Source organism: Camelus dromedarius, unplaced genomic scaffold, assembly GCF_036321535.1.
Source record: "Camelus dromedarius isolate mCamDro1 unplaced genomic scaffold, mCamDro1.pat HAP1_SCAFFOLD_186, whole genome shotgun sequence".
Classification (NCBI taxonomy): domain Eukaryota; kingdom Metazoa; phylum Chordata; class Mammalia; order Artiodactyla; family Camelidae; genus Camelus; species Camelus dromedarius.
The window spans coordinates 242,645-259,415 of NW_026989854.1; the positions used below are offsets into that span (position 1 = coordinate 242,645).

At 51.6% G+C, this 16,771-nt stretch overlaps 2 long non-coding RNA genes across 2 annotated transcripts; one reads left to right on the top strand and one right to left on the bottom strand.

Annotated features, from left to right (window-relative positions):
* Positions 1–235: 235 nt before the first annotated feature.
* Positions 236–2,921, bottom strand: LOC135320955 (uncharacterized). The gene is made up of 2 exons (XR_010380323.1): positions 2,683–2,921; positions 236–1,292 (listed from the first exon to the last, which is right to left on the bottom strand). It is a non-coding gene; the product is annotated as an uncharacterized LOC135320955 (long non-coding RNA).
* Positions 2,922–3,145: 224 nt separating this feature from the next.
* LOC135320957 (uncharacterized) lies at positions 3,146–16,660 on the top strand. The gene is made up of 10 exons (XR_010380325.1): positions 3,146–3,261; positions 6,623–6,832; positions 7,392–8,305; positions 8,928–9,061; positions 11,603–11,689; positions 12,037–12,187; positions 13,239–13,362; positions 15,083–15,200; positions 15,471–15,685; positions 16,087–16,660. It is a non-coding gene; the product is annotated as an uncharacterized LOC135320957 (long non-coding RNA).
* Positions 16,661–16,771: the final 111 nt, after the last annotated feature.

Sequence of the window (16,771 nt, forward strand, 5' to 3'; positions counted from 1 at the left end):
AATTCCAAAATATACCTGCACCCCAATGTTCACAGCAGCATTGCTTACAATGGCCAAGACATAGAAACAAACTAAACACCCACAGACAGATGATTGGATAAAGATGTAGAATTTAGATATAGAAGAATATTACTCAGTCATAACAAAGAAGGAAATAATGCCATTTACATCAACATGGATGGACCTGGAGATTATCACACTAAAGTGAAATAACTCAGACAGAGAAAGACAAGTATCATATGATATCACTTGTATGTGGAATTTTTAAAAATGATACAAATGAACTTATTTACAAAACAAAAACACACTCACAGACTTAGAAAACTAACAGGAGTTTGGGATTAACAATTACAAACTACTATATGTAAAATAGACAAACAACAAAGATTCACTGCAGAACACAGGGGAAAATATTCAGTATCTTGCAACCTTTAATGGAAAAGAACCTGAAAAAGAATAGACTATGTATATGTACAACTGAATCACTATGCTGTATACCTGAAACTAACAAAACAGCTGTATATCTGAAACTAACAAAACATTGTAAATCAACCACATTTCAATTAAAGAAAAAGATAAGTTCTAAATACCTTTATTCAAAGAAAATCTTCAACTCTTACCTCTTACGGAAAGTAAAATGGGAAGCTTGAGCAGGACCAAATTATACTGAATGAGAGGTTACATACCGTCTCCAGCACGTGGCCCATGCTACACACACATCGTGTTTTCCTTCAGGTAAGAATGGCCCTTACTGCCCAGGGAGCGAGTCCTCCTTAGACAAGGCCTGTGTGGCAGTGGCCTTCTTGTCACCGCTCCATCTCACCAGGAGGCCAGGATTTTCAGAGCGGAGGGAACACATATCTCATACACTTCAGATCTATTTCCTGAGAAAAACTATGGAAAGACCAAATTCACCTGCAGTGCGGGAAACATGAGCAGGACCCCTTAGCAGACCGACAAGCCCGAAGCAAGATGGCCTGATGTTCACATCAGAACCAGAACAACAACCGTCTGGCCCCAGTTAAACGATCACCATCTCCCCTGCAATGAACGGTTGGTACTCAGTGTCAGGGATGTTTCTGTTGAGACTTGAGAGATCAAAAAAGTCAGACCAGGGAATCCGGACCTGGTGGATGTCCAGGCTCTGCCAATGGTAGAGGCGGCCCCAAGGGGGTATCACCAGCACCGATTCCTCCATTTTCAGCAGGGTCTTCAGGAGGAAGGCGATGTGGATACAGACGCTCCTATGGAGGCTGAAGCCCTCTGGAGGGTTGACGTCACACAGAAGGTACCTGGCAGGGAGCAAAGGAGAGCGGGTCTTCAGGGCCAAGCCTCTGCACAGGAATCCCGGCTTAGATAGAACAGATACAACGGGAATCCCTGCACAGCCCATGGCCTACAATCCAGACACATTCAGCAGCTTCTGGTTTGTATAGTGGAGGCACTGCCCACCCGTCTCCATGTGGCCAATTACTTCGAGTCCGGGAGCACATGCAGAAGACATCTTGGCATCTGTCTAACAACGCTAAGTACCTGACTAGTACCTGAGCACACGTTCTCCAGGGGCTCTCAAGCTTCTTGGCCTACAGACCCCTGTACACTCTTAATTACTGAGGATTCCAAAAGGCTGCTGTTTATGTGGGTTAAATCTATCAATAGTTCCTGTGTTAGAACTTAAATAAGAACTTTAAAAAATGCTTATGATTTCACTTAAAAATAATAACAACCTACTACATGTTACCATTAATACTCTTAAGCAAAAAATAAGTATATTTTTCTAAACAAAAATCATTAATGAGAAGAAGAGCAGTGATTTTAATTTCTGCAAAACTCTTTTGGACTGGTGAGTTCTGAATTCTATCTGCCTCTAAATTCCCTGTTTTGTGATATCACAGACCAGGTTTTCCCTGGAAATCCCCACAGGAAACTCGGGAGTGCAAGAGTGTGCAAAAGGCAGGTGACATACAGGCGTTTCTATCAAAATAGTCTTGCATCTCAGGGGCCTCAGACACACTTTGATAACTGCTGCCCTACCCTAGGCGAGACTCTCCTACACAAGAGCCAGGCAAGTGTCCTGGCTTCTTTAATGAGTTATCGCAGCCACACTCCTCCCTTCTCTGTGTTAATGTTCCCACAACCTCCATTACCGCAGATGAAGATGTAATCCTCAACTGGGGCCTCTAATCCCAGAAGACTGCCAACTTTGAGAGGGAAGGCCCATCTACCATCCCTACACCCCGCACAGTCTATTTTGAGTCAAGCCCTAGATAACTGCTAATCGGCAATGACCCTTGTCTTATTCCTGAGTTTTACCGAAGGAGCCAACATCTGGATGGAACTGAAATTTCCCTGCAGATAAACAAGGCTGATAAACCACCCCATTCCAACATCTGATTCTGGGGCTCTTCAAAACCCGGATAAGGCCCCGCTTCATAAAAGTCAGGTCCTCCGCCTGCCCTTCCCGGGGGTTCTGGGAGGCCGCGGCCAAGCAGGGCTACCCGGACTCGCGGTCCCAGCCCCAGTGCCCGAGGGGGAGGAAAGCCCGAGGCTGTGCCCCAGCCCTGTCCTCCCCGCCCCAACCCGCTCCCTGGCACCACAGCGCCTCCCCGGCAGCCACACCAACCCGGATCCCACCCCGGTCCATGTCCACTGGCCCCGCCAACGGCGCGGCCGTACGTTTACCGTCTGTGGGACGCCGCCCCAGACAGGATGTCGGCCTCCGACTGACCAGGCAAGAACTAGTCGCCCAGGCGAGCAAGCCGCCAGCCCCAGCAGCAAGCACCGCCATGGTCCCGGGTAGCTGCACACTTCCGGAGCCCGCTGCCCGCCCCAGAAGCTCACACCGGCCCGCGCAGAGCGCGGCGCATGTAGCCATGGCAACGCCGCGGGGCCCTCCTCTAGCGCTTGCGTCTGTGTCCTCCCGAGGCTAGACGTGAGAGGGCAGAAATTGCGGAGCCAATGGGAGCCAAGGCTCGGCCAGGACGGGGGCTGGGGGGAGGCTTATGGGGCAGCTGGGCGGGGCCGGGGCGGGCGGTGCCGAGCAGACGTCCTCACCTGCAGCTGGCGCCGGCCGGATGCTGGGGCGGTGCTGCCACCAGTGGGCGGGGCTGCGGGGCGGTGGGGCAGCGGGGCGGGGGCACCCTCACCTGTCCGTGTGTGTGGCTCAGCCTGGGCTCCGCGGCCTCCCCTTGCACCGGACGTGGACCCAGGCTGCCGTTGGGCAAGATAGAGGACTGAGCCAAGGCACAAACGGCTGGCCAGGTAGGGCACCTGAAGTGCAGATCCTCCAGGCCCGCTGCCGGCCTTGAATTCACGCTGCTGGGCAGTTTCCAAGGAGACGGGATCTGTCCTAAGAGGGGAGATAGGGCAGGGGTGCCAGATGCCGGGTTAGGTGCAGTCTTACAGGCTAGCCACGGTGAGAGTGTTCAGAAAAGCCCCTGTGTTGGCGGGGCTAGGAATTTGGGGTATGGGGTGGGGATTGTGTGTGCCATGCTCTGTGGTCTCCCCAAGAACTCTCACCCCCAAGCAAGGGACCCTGCTCCCTCCACCATTCACTGCACCCCCTGCCTTCCCCAGCACCACTACCCCTGCCCCCGGAGTGTCCCATGACCTCTCCCCACACCGGGCACCGTCCCTGTTACAGGTACTGAGGTCCTGGTGGTTCCAGCCCGAGGGTGGGGGCTGTATCTGACCAGTTAGGATGCCTGGAGCTTTGTATGAAACCTCAGAGCATAATGCAGACGTGCACAGAGGCCCCTCAAACAGGATTCCCTGCATGGCCCTCCCACCACGGACCCACAGCGCAGCTGCCACATCAGGCCAAGCCTGCTGGAAGACCGCTGGTCCCTCTCATCCTGTTCCTGATCAAGAGTGCACCGGCCACACTGCTGGGTATTTAGGGGGCCTTAGAAGAGCAGCTGGTATTTTCATGGGCAAATATTTGCTCTTTTGGGAAGATTTCAGTGCAAAGGGATGTAGGATATGCTTTTTCTGTTGCCCTGAAACTGGTGACTAGGATGCAAACTTAAGTCAAAACAGGTTTTAGAGAGAGCTGCAAAATATCTAACCCAAAGATCACTGTTCCCCAGCAAAGGCAACACCACCTGGCCGGTGGGGTCCTGGTCCCTCATTCTGGAGGTTGGGGTTTGCACCCTCCAGCTGGGACAGAGCCCGAAACAGCTCTGAACACGCTCCAACAGGCTTTCCCAGCAAAAACGGCCTTTATTTTGAATCTGGGTGAAGGAACCAGCTGAGACATCTGAGTAAATCTTCCTGGGTGTAACCAGGCCTTTTATGCTGAATGAAAGAGCGGCTCTCCACATGCTAACTTCTTAGAACTGAATGTGTGTCAAAACCTTCATGCATGTAGCATGTTGGGAACAGCGTTTCATGGTGAGGGGAACTATAAAACTTACATGTGTATGGGGAAGCCCTCACTCCAACCGGCTTTTCCTGCGCACACTGCCTTTATTTCGAAATTGGCTGTTGCTGAGAAATCTTGGTAAGCTTTCCTAGGTGTAACCATGCCCATTATGCTGGACGAAAGAGCGGCTCTACACTTGTTCACATCTCAGAAATGAATGTGTGTTGAAGCCGTCATTCATGTAGCGTGTTGGGAACAGTTTCGTGGTGAGAAGAACTATGTAAATTACATGTCTATGATGAAGCAATTGCTCGAAATGGGTATTCCAGCGCATACTGCCTTTATTTCAAAACTGGCTTCTCAGAAGACCTGTGGTCTCCACTGCAGGTCTGTCTCCAAGCTCTGGGCCAGCATGGTGACTCTGCTCCCCCTGTCTATTCTGGGAGGTCTAGGGGTCCTCCATGGCCCTTCCACCATTGTTTCTTTTGGAAACACCCCACAGATGAAATGGGCCTGAGAACAGGAGAGCTGGATGCCAGCAGCCACTGCCCAGTTTGTGGCTCCTAGGAGGGGCATCTCCTCTCTGTGGGCTCTGATCTCCCCTACCCTCTCCCCTACCCCCACCCCTCTCCTCCTGCATTTCCCGATTGATCCCTGGATAATGGTCCATACCAGGAATGACCTGGGAGAGGTTTTATGAGTCCTTAAGGGAAAAAAAAAGAAATCTTTAAACAAATTACTGAAAGTAACTTCCAGCTTTCCCGGGAAAGCCCTCTTTCCAATGTTTAAGGCTAGTTGACAGGGTGTCAAATTGCCTAACCACTCACATCTGAGCAACTGCTAACTCTTTCCAGTTCCCCGCAGCATCCACCTCTGGCAGCTTGGCCACAAGAGGGCAAGAAAGCTCTTTCCCCATGCCGGCTCCAGCGTGGCTTTGGAGGCAGTGGAGGCTGAGAGAAAGGGCCCCGCCCTGAAGTTTGGGGGGCCTCCAGCCACAGCCAGAGGAGCAGGAGTTTTCAGAGTGCCCCAGGAGGGAAACCAGGCAAGGCTGCCTGGCCCAAGTCTTCCCTGCCCAGAGAGCCCCATGAACTGCTTTGGGCCCCACTCCCCATTTGGGCCCCCTGCAAAAAGGTACCACGGGATCCACACCTGAGAAGGCAGAAGGATGGCCCTTTGGCCTGGGGTCCCAGCAGGTGTGTCCTGTGATACCTGTGGCCACATATCTTCCTTGTCTCTCCAGGTCAGTGAAGGGTCTGTGCTGGGCACCTTGGTGCTCAGGAACATGGGAACAACTCTAAACTCAGAAGGACAGAGAGACTCTGCCTGGAAGCAAGGATTCCAGGGAGACGCCTTGCCCAGAACTGGGGGACTGTGTGCTGAGTAGACTCCTGGAGGCAATGTGGGGCTGTGGGGTCCTCATCAGAGAAGGGAGCAGGTGTGCTTTCCGGGGGTGGAGCCCTGCTTTGTCCAGTCATGTCCTTGTGTAAGACTCATTTACAAACACCTTCCAGTCCACCTAGGGGTGGCCTCAGAGTTGGGGGTAGAGGAGGAGAGTGAAGGGTGCAGACTTAGGGCCCCCTGACCCACCCAGGGAGCCAAGGGTCAGTGGGAACATCGTGGGAGTCTAGTGCAGGGGTGGAGGACGAGAACTAAGAACATGTCAAGTCATGCAATAAAGTGACCTGTGATCACGAGACACAGGTGGCTGTACACCAAAGGAGGGAGATAGAAATTTAGACCCAAGCTCTGAGAACCTTGAGAGGGGCTGGAGGGTCCCAGGAGCCCTGAGGAACAGCTCTTCTAGGGGCACAGATATCCCAATAAACACATTTCTCATGGATGCTTTTTGGGGTGCAGAGTGAGTTACCAGGATCCTAAAACTAGTATGGAATCCCACCCCCTTCTTCATCACGATTCCTGGCAATAAATTGCTGTCATTTGTTCCTGGACATGCACAGGGGAGGTGACTGCTGTGGTGGTCACTGCAGGACTAGAATCTTCTGGTGTGGGCTCTGTGACCACAGAAACCCAGGGGGATTTCTTAACGGGAGCACCTGGAGTCCATGCCTTCAAGGACCACCCTCATGGGATGGCCAATGATCCCGTGGTACCCAGGTCACCAAGTGACGAATTTGTGAGGTTGCCTGGGGTAACCTGGGGACATGTAGGTTTCTGTGGTCAGCACGTGGGCCCAGCACTGCGGGATGGTCTGCACAAAGAGGGGCCTGCCCTCCTGATGATGGCTTCTAACACCTGCAGGGAAACTGCTCCCTGGGCGCCTGGAGGTCCATATTGAGAGCGTCCTGCCAGCCATGAGAGATCACCTTCCCCTGATGCAGAGGCAGACCTCTCCCCCTTGAGGCCCAGTGGACACCTGGCTCAGGTCCCAACTGTGTGCCCTGGACACACAGAGCCCCAGATCTCTGGCACAGACTGGGGTGTGGTTGTGTCGGGGCAGAAAAGGCCCAGGTAAGGGGCTCATTCAGGGACAGAGGCCACTCTGCAGGGATACTGGACCTGGCAGCAATACACTGCTTCAGAACTTACCTGGGCTGGGTTTCCAAGCTGTGGGATGGAAGGGCCTCTCCTTCCTGCGGTGCAGTGGGGGGAACTAGATCCATCGTCAATATCAGCCCTGAAAATGGAGGCTGCACTACATCCATTCCTGGAAAGAAAAATCAGGCCCCTCCAGTCCAGGTGACTCAGAAAGTCATTCAGCAATGTTCGGGGCCCCCAGTTTAGGCTTTGAATTAGAGCTGAGCGGCTCAGGAGGCCAGATCCCTGTCCGTGGCTCCAGGAGTAGGCTTTCTGCTTGGGGACAGGATCCTCACAAACACCTGTGTCTTTGTGGGACTTTCCCCTCTGACCAGCTGGGAGGCAGGGTGCAGTTGTGGGAAATGGTGTTTCCATGAGCAGAGGGCCACCAAGTGGTGGGGGCACAGGAGACTGTGAGAATGAGTCCCGCAAAATTTCTGGAATCAAAAAACTGGCAAATGTGAAAAAGTGCATAATTTGTTTTATCGAACAGGCTGCTTATGTACGTTTGGAGGGCCAGGTTCAAAGACTCTGCATCCATCCAGGACAATAGCATCAAGAGAAGAACAGACAGAGCAGAAGGAGATCTGGGGTTTCCCCCAGGAATGAGGTGGAACAGGGATTTCTGCAGATTTGCAAGGCGTCCCCTACCACTGAGCATGGGGTTACAACCCCACGTGACTACCGTCGTGTTTGGCTTGGGCTCTGGATCTGGCCTGCTCATTTATTCTTCCAGCTGAGTTCCAGAAACTCAGAGGGTGGACTTTGAGGGGCTGCGTTTGGAACCTAGTGAGGAGCTGGATGGTCCTTTATATTGAGTCCCTTCAGCCTAATCACCGTAGCTGAATCCCAACACCCCCCAGGCACCCAGGGTGGCTGTGGAGGGAGAGAAAGCCTGGCAGGCGACCTAGGGGTCCCACTGCTCTGTCCCTCCCTTGTCTTCATTCCCTTTCACCCCAGAAGGTGTGATTGTCTCGTGTCATGGTGGCCGCCGTAGTGTCCCTCCCAGCAATCTCTCTTCTCCATCAGGTGGGGTTCCCAACCCCACTCAGCCTTCTCTCTGCATGGATGCTGAAGGACCAGGACCACCTGAATTTCTGAGCTTGAGCAGTAAGGTGGAAAAAAAGAAACCAATGGAAACAAAGAAACAAGTTATTGTGGCAAAACTGCCCACCACAGAGAAGCTGCCCTGAGTGGAAGGGAGGGTGTGGGCATGCCCATTTGTTTCCTGTCTCCCAGTGCTCTTAGCTTTCTTATTGCAGACCTGCATGGTTACAACAAAATGATCTGCAAAACTGAAAATATTTACTCTCTCGCTTTTACAGAAAAGGCTGGTCAGCCTCTGGTCCGGTACCAGGCAAGTGATTGGAGTCCCTTTCCAGTTTGGAAACATCTGGGCAGGCCCAGGTTTGCAAAAGTCTTTAAGAGTAGTTACGGAGTTTTGCTTCTAAAATTCTTTACGGCTGTATATACTTCTGAGATGCGGTTGTGCTGTGTAATTCTGAGCCGGGATTTTCTCAAACTGTTTCTCACTTCTTATACCAGACATTCCTAAATTCCAAGGGGAACTGTATATTAAGGAAGCCATGGAATTTAGGAAAAGGATACAGATCTCATTTCCTTTTAAACATCAGTGTACCTCCATCATGGCAGTATTGGTTATGAGTTATTGATAGGGGAATTAAATAGTAACCAGATTAATAGAAAATAGGGGATTTTAGGTACACAGTTTCATCTTTTCAACATTTTTTGTAATATTTGCAGTTTAAGATGGCCATTCCTGAGAAACAGGTAGCCTCTTAGAATGAAATAGCATTTCCTCTGAACCATACTTAATTTTTATTTCGTAGACAGCAGGAAGGGTAATCACACATCACACATTTGGGGACGTCAAAGAGAAAATGTAACTTTCTGGGAGCGCACTCCCCCATCTCCCCCTGCTCTTTTCACTGTCCCATTCTCCCTGGAAGGCTCTTTCTTATCTTCTTCTCATGGCTCCAGTAACTCTTTCTTCCTCCTCATCCCTCAGCTGATAAGGTTACTTTTCTACTTTGAACAAGCAAACAAGCCAACAGAAGAGAAGTTTCACAAGCAACTCCCAGCACATCCGCTCACCTAGTGTTGTCTGTGACCTCACTCTCGGTGCCCCACCTCTTATTACAGGTAACATCGAAAGCCAATTCCTCGAAAAGTCCACAGGGCCCCATCCCTCCCATCTTCTCTGGGTTGTCACTCCCAAAACCATCCTCTCTTTCACTACCTCATCTATTTTGTTCTCCTGCTAGTTGGCTCCCATCAGTATATAAACGTCCATCTTCTTAAAAGAAACAAACAGCACTCCTTGACCCTAATTCACCCCCACCAATTGCCACCCTGTGTCTTTGCAGCAAATATTTAAGGAGTTGTTTAAACTCACTGTCTGCATCTTCTCTTGAGCCATCCCCTTTTACACCCACTCTGGCTCTTCCCCTGATCCCTCGCTCTATGGAAACTGCTCTGTCAAGGCCATCAGTGACCACACGTTGCTAAATATAGTGGTCAATTTTCAGTCCTCATCATGAGTAGACCCTCGGCAGCATTTGACCCAGCTCTTCCATCCCTCCTCCCCCGTGTTCCTGCTTCACTTAAACTCCAGCCCATCGCTCAGTCTGTTTTCTGCTTTTGGTCTACTGGCTGGTCCTTTGCCAATGTCTCCTCTTTTTCCCAAACATACACTGTGGGTGTGCCCCAGGGTTGGCTCCTGGGCCTCTCATCTCTCTCTCTGCTATTCCTTTGGTGGAAGCAACCCAGCCTTGGAAAGTGGCATGCCATCAATTTCTCGATTTCTCCAAAACTCCCTGATTTGCCCTTTCCATCTGGACCTTTATCCCTGAGACTCACATTCTTTTTCTTTCATTAATCTTGCTTTCACATTCATACATATGTTCTACTATGTAATTACTTTTCCAAATTTTGTATCAGTAAATATATATATCATGTAAAATGCTCAAATCTGTATTATTTCCACTAAGATGCTTATTCTAACTTAGAACCTTTCTGCATTTCTGTATTTATGTGGAAAAAGCGAATAGCATTTCTACAAGCCTCATAGTTAAACAGTGTGTTTGTTTGGGGCTATTATGTAACATGAAATAATGATACATTAACATAGTCCTTTTTCATTTATTTTTATGTAACACCAAGATGAGGTTTTTTCACTGAACACTGGTTTTATTGAAATTTTACCTACGTTATGGACAGTCAGTTTATGTGAAAGCCCTCATTTCTCCCCTTTCTGATATATTTTCCATTTGGCTATATATAACATATACCTTGGCATGAAACAAACTTCCCAAATCAGTCACATAATACAATTAATACATTTAAATTATATTTTTTAAATGTTAAAAAGAAAAAGAAAACAGACTCCTCTACCTATTAGGCATTTCTGTGGCAATATGTAATACACACCTTAACCATGACATTGAAGAACTGAGCTGATACCAGCCCCTTTCCACCTGCTCAGCCCCACCTTGTCCCATCCCTTGTGGATGGAGAGGACATCCCTCCCATTGTCCAGGTCCAGATGTTGGAACAATGTTCTTTCTGTCTTTCTCTTACACACACAGACAGCAAATCCAGCTTGTTAGAAAATTCTGGGTATTCTGTCTTCATTAACCACCTGCTCCCTGCTCCCCGCCCTCCTAAGAGCCACCTTCAGCCCTTCCTGGACACCAATAGCCTCCTGTTTCCATCTTTGCTTTCCTACAATCTCTCATCCACACAGAGTCAGAGGGAGCCTGCAAAACATACATTGATGGGGTGGGTTTAGTTCAGTGGTAGGGCGCATGCTTAGCATGCAAGAGATCCTGGGTTCAAAAATGATTATAAATCAATAAAAAATGTTAAAAAAAAAAAAGAGATCCTGGGTTCAATCCCCAGCACCTTCATTAAAATAAATAAATTACCTCCCACAAAAAAACACAAACACAAAAGCTTAAGTTGGACTATATCACCCCTCCCCTCAAAACTCACTAAACGGGTCATCATTTCATTAGGAGCCAAAGTCATCACAAAGGCCTCAGGACCCGGCGTGCTCTGCCTCTCTGCCCACACTCTCCCCCTCACTCAGGGGGCCTCTGACTCCGGCTCTTCCTTCTTCCTCCGGATCTATTCTGCTTCAAGTTCATTACTCCGTGAGATCTGCCAGGATTGCCTTATTCCCTCCTGCCTGCCTCCCACCCCACCGCCATCACCGGAGTTTGCTCATATCACTCTTTTTTTTTTTTTTAATTTTTCCAAGCTCTTACTACCCCCAACATGCTGCCTGTTTCCTCTACTAAAACTCTGAGCCCCCAGTGATGGGGAGTCATGTCTATTTTGTTGACTGATAAAGCCCGAGAACCTTGTGAATTGGTCTAGTTAGGAGATTCCCGTACGTAGTAGGAGCTTATACACATTTGCTGAATGACTGTAGATGCCCTGGTCCAATCCGATGGAGCACTTCTGTGTCCTGCTCAAAGAATAACTGTCCTTTCCACCTGAGAGGGGGTGACAACTTCCTTGGTGATCAAAGGCAACATCTTTTTGCTTTATGCTGTTAACCTTAGGCGGGGAGACTGGGGGATCTTCATATATATTTTTAAATTTGGTTCACTCTGCAGTTTGTCTTTGGTCTCTGTATAATTATGAAAAACTCTTTATGAGTGATCATTCTTCCATCAGATTGAACAGGGTCCAGGGGGAAGGACCAAGCCTGTCCCATCGGCCATCCTATGTGTCATGTCCTGGGACCCAGTGGATGCTCAGCACGTAAGTGAACAGACTGGAGTGAGTGAAGAAATGGGAGCATCTCCTTATTGTGGTGGCTGCTCTCTGTCAGATGCCTTGAGATTTGAGGAAGGGTTTACAAGTGCGGAGAGGGGAGATCAGGTCCTCTGTGCTCTTCCTGAGTGCCCTGGCTTTACCCATTCCCCCAGCCCACTCTGGGCAGCCAAGTTGAGGAGCTGGGCCACCGGAGGTTGTGCTGATCAATAATCCACCTTCACCCCAAGTCCGGGGGGTAGGGACCCCTGGTTGTAGTCTCTGGATTCAGGTCCTTGGAGGAATTCCTCACTGAACTATGTTTTGGACCTTTTATTTTTCTCTATAACCTCCAGCTGAAGAAGATTGTCTTAGACACATGGAAGCTGAGGACGCCTACTGTCCCCTCGGAACCCAGGTGGGGCTGGGAGTCTGCTGTTTGTATAGCCAGTGGGCTCGTGTTGCTTTGGGCATCCCTGTGTCTGAATTCCTGCAGTACACTCGGTGGTAAGGAAGGGGTGCCTGGCAGGGAGGGAAGTGGGTCGGGAGACTGCACAGCTGGGGAGATGTTAACCTGGGGTGTGCAGGAGCCTGCTGATGCATGGCATCTCGGTTCAGGGAACTCTTCACGCTCAGAGGGGTTCCCACTCCCGCAGGGGCCATTTGATCAGGGTGCTGGGCTGTCAGGGGACCGCAGGGGTCCCAGTGAGGATTACAGTGCCTTCAGGCAATGGGAAATGAGGGGTCCAGCGGCACTTGAATTAACTGTGCACCCAAACCCAGCCCCCACCTCTTTCAGCCTTTATCCTTATCTGCAAAACTGGAATTTTATTAACCATCCCGCGGGGTCGTTGATGGGCTAGGACAGACTAGACAGTCAAGAGCTGGAATTCCTCTGTCCCCTGATTGTTTTCCTTCTTTCTGACTATTTGCTCTCACAAGCTCAGTCTCTCTGTCTCTCTCTCTTTCACTTCTAACTTTCTCTCATGCTCTGGTTTCATTTGACTTCCAACCACCGCCCCTCGCCAATCCCCAGATGAGTGAACTTGATTTCTGTGTGTCAGTTCCAAATTCCCAGGAAAGATGCTCTGTCTCCCTCTGGATCTGTTGTCCAACCCATCAGTTGTGGCCAGATGAGGGAGTCCCTCTGGGACCAGTGGAGGGTCTCCGCCCAGCCCCCCAGCCACCACTTTGGGAGCACATATCTCTCCAAGGAGGAGGTACTGGCTGTGACCTTGTGTCAGTCAGTATGAATTTATGTCTCCTCTTGCCCCTCCTTCATCCTCCTAAACAAAGATGAAAATTAAACACTCCCGGGATTTGTGTCATGGAACACGCAGGGTGGGGGCTAAGGGGGCTGGAATCTCTGCTGCATTTAAGGGACTACAGTGAATCCCCAATGAGAGCCTGCAAAGGGAACACCACCACCCCCACCTGGCACTTATGGTGCTGAGTCTGAGTGATGTTGAGCTAGGCTTCTGACCACAGCTCAGGGGTCTGGTCTGACCAGTTAGCCTTTGAAACCAACCAGCTTTGGATTCCTCAATCCCTCCCTGAGGTTTTACCTGAACCACCAGCTTCTGCATCTCTGAAGACAGATGATGAGGACCCTTCACGTAAGCCGTTCGCACAGCCCTGTGCAGGCCTTTGTGCTGCACGTTCTGCCCGGCGAGATAACTGAGGTTGGTATTTTACTGATGTTAGAAATAGTCTGGTTTCCCTATGTACTGTTTCACTGAACAAGCAACAGAAGCCACCTCTCGCTGATAAAAGCAAAAAGGGACTTAATGAGAAGATGCTGGGAGGGTGTATGGATTGGCCAGGACCGGAGCCAACCCAGGAGCTGTAGGAGGTGTTAGGGAGCCCCAGGCACCAGGCCGGGCTGGGTGCTACCGGGCCCCCTGCCACCCCAGAAGGGACCCCTCTCCACCCGACCCTCCACCTCACTCACTGCAGGTTCATATCCCGGCAGGGCCAGGTCACACTGAAGCCACCAGCACACACCTCAATGGGGGAGTTGACACCGTCTCAGCTGAGGGCGTGCCCGGTGTGGGGAGAGGCCCAGTTAGAAGAAGGCGGTTCCCCTACTATTCCGAGTTAAGGTGCAAGTCAGTGCCCATCACTCAGGAGAGCCAGGCTGGACGGACCTCATTGCGGTGACTAGGCCGTCTGAGTTCACTTAATACTTTCTATGTTTGAAGGCCCTGGAGGGAGAAAAAGTGAAGTTTCTAGAACTTATTTTGTGTTTCCCATGTACCAGGTGCGGTAAGCAAGCCACTTCAGACAAGACCCAGAGCAACCACGTTAATAGGCCACGGAGCAAGTAGTGCAGTCAGGCCTCTGTGGACCCGAAACCCGTGTCCCCATCAGCTCAGTAGTTACCAGTGGAAACTGGGGGGATTTATGGGACTGTGTGCTCCTGTAGGGGCTGGGATGTGTGTGTTTAAATCCACATCTTCAGAAACTCGGCTAGAACCACAGAAACTTATTGCACGGAGGCAGAGGAGGGGAGGATTCCAGCCTTTGTTCCAGCTCGTGTGGAGCTCAGAAATTTCTCCTTCTGTCCTGAAAACACCAGAGCTGAGGGAGCTGCAATCCCACTGTACTTCTTAGATCCCAGAAAAATGAGGGGAAAATCTGCTCCCAACACAGAGAGGCAGCCAGGCAGGCTTGGCGAGTCACAGCTCCCAGGGCAGAACCCGCTTTTGTAACAACCCCCAGGGCAGGCAGATTTAACAGGTCCCTGAGGCCAGTGGAAATCTCAGCGTGGGGAAGTCCGAGTGTGACAACTCCAGGGGGCCAGTCAGAGGGGCCCCCTGCTCTTTTTCATGCATTTTACCTCCAGGACCGTGTCCTGTTCTCAGAATGAAGGCCTCAGAGGATAACTCCTCATGCTTCCTGCCTGGAAAGGAGAAAATAACTCTATTGAAATATACCCAAAACATTCTGTTTCATTTGGGGAAGTTGTTTTTTGTTTGTTTGTTTTTTTAATGAGAAATTATTTTACCAGAGCCTAACCAACCTGGGAGAAGGGAAATCCCTTCTGTCTCACCCAAATTGGGGTGGGGGGAAAGAGACACACTTGTGGAGGTCACAGCTCAGGGCATAGGCTCAATGAGAACTAATCACAGGACTACAGATGCCCTGCTCTGTCCTGCTCCCCCAACACCTTACCTCCATGTCAGTAGGGCCCCTGTGTAATAACAGGAATAAAACTAAAAGAAGTAAATGTCTCAGGATTGTCAAGGGAAAACCCAAAGACAGTGGGGAGATGAAAACAAGGACACACAGGCTGTTTTAGCCTCTCATACCAATAGCTGTAGCAAACTACACACAGCCCATCCCAGTAGATAAACAGAAAACCTCACAGAAGAAATTATTTATTTTGGTTCTCTTACCCAGTGCATTCCATGGTGCATCCTCGCCTAGAATTGAGTGGAAGCAAGTCCATCTCAGAAGGGACATAACTGAAGAGGGATGGCTTTCCAGACTCTGATGGGCAGCGAGAGCTGCAGCCTGGGTGAGAGCATGGTGAGGGGTGGGGTAGGGGGTGGGCTGCCTTCTTCCCCAAATAAGGAAACTTCCTGAGGCCAGCACAGGAGGGAGGGCCATGGGGTGGAAGCAGCCAGACTTCTTCCTGAGAACTGATGGGATGCCTCAAAGGGACCATTCAGGTACCAAAACTGGGCCGTGAGTGTGGGAGCCAGTCGGTCTGACTCAGAGCCCAGGACTGAGGTGGGCGTACAGCAGGCCGGTCTTACTTGGCTGGATCCATTTCACTTCTCCGAAGCCCTGTGTAAAACATGAAGCGTGGACGGCCTGTTGAGCACAGCTCTGCCCTCAAGACCTGTTTCAACTCCTCTCTTCCCGGAAAACAGCATCTCTGAGCCCGCCCTTGGTGACCTCAGAGAGATCACCCTAGTGGCCCAGGCTAGTGACCGGGAACATGTACCTTCCTGCAGCCAACCCCAGACGTCCACTGATGCATCATATACTGGCAAAGATGTGAGTTCCTGTGCATTGGTCTAACAGCAGAGACTCTGCCACAGGCCCAAGAGGTGGTGTGTGGGACATGCAGAGGTGCAGGAGTGTAGGCAGTGCAAAAGTGTAACTGGTGACAGGGGTGCAGGGGCTGTGGAGGGCGCAGGCAGTTCAGGGGATGCGGGGGTGCAGGGGTGCAGAAGTGCAGGCAGTGCAGAAGTGCAGATAGTGGCAGGGGTGCAGAGGTGCGGGGAGTGTAGGGATGCAGGGAGGTGCTCAGGCACGTGGCCAGGATTAGAAGGCAAGTGCACATCCTCGCAGTCAGCCTGACCCCGGGAGGCTAGTCCAATCGTTTGGGGCGGCGGAGGCGGCGGTGCGTGGGAGGCTGCCCGGGCAAGCCGGTCGATTTCTTCTCTTCCCTGCAGCCTGGCCTAGGGGGGCCTTGGCCGCTGGAGATTCGCCAGATGTTGGACTCCAGGTAAGCTTGCTCCTGGGAGGTGGGGCGGTTAGGTCAGGGGGCAGCGGCAGCGACAGGGGGGCGGAGCGCGGCTGCCTCTGGCGAACTGTTGGAATAGCTGCCTTCTCCCGGCTGCCGGGCCTGGGAGCGGCCTCTGCTGCCCCTGGTCACCGTACACGCCTGTCCCGCTCAGCTTGCTGAGTGGGGACGGTGCCATTAATGTGCGGGGCCCACGGGGTTAGGGGGGCTGCCGCGCGGAAGCCGGTCAGTTCGCTCAGCTCTCCCCCGCGGCGGAGCCAGTGGCAGCTTCTGCTGCCGTAGAGGCGGGACGCCGGTCTCCAGGTGAGCTTGCCCCTGGGAGGCGGCGGCGGCGGCTGCAGGGGGAGGGGGTCCGTTCCAGGGAGCTGCTCCATTTCTTCTGTCCCGCGCGGCCTGGCATGAGGGCGACCTCTGCCGCCGGAGATTTGCCTGCGGTCCGACTCCAGGTGAGGTTGCACCTGGGAGATGGGTGCGGTGCAGTCAGGGGGCTGGTAAGGTGGTGGCTGCGGGGATAGGGAGGCTGCCCCGGGGGAGCTTGTGTATTAGCTCCCATGTCTGTCCCGCGTGGCCTGCAGGCGGCCTCTGCTGCGCCAGGTCCCCGGACACCCCTGTCC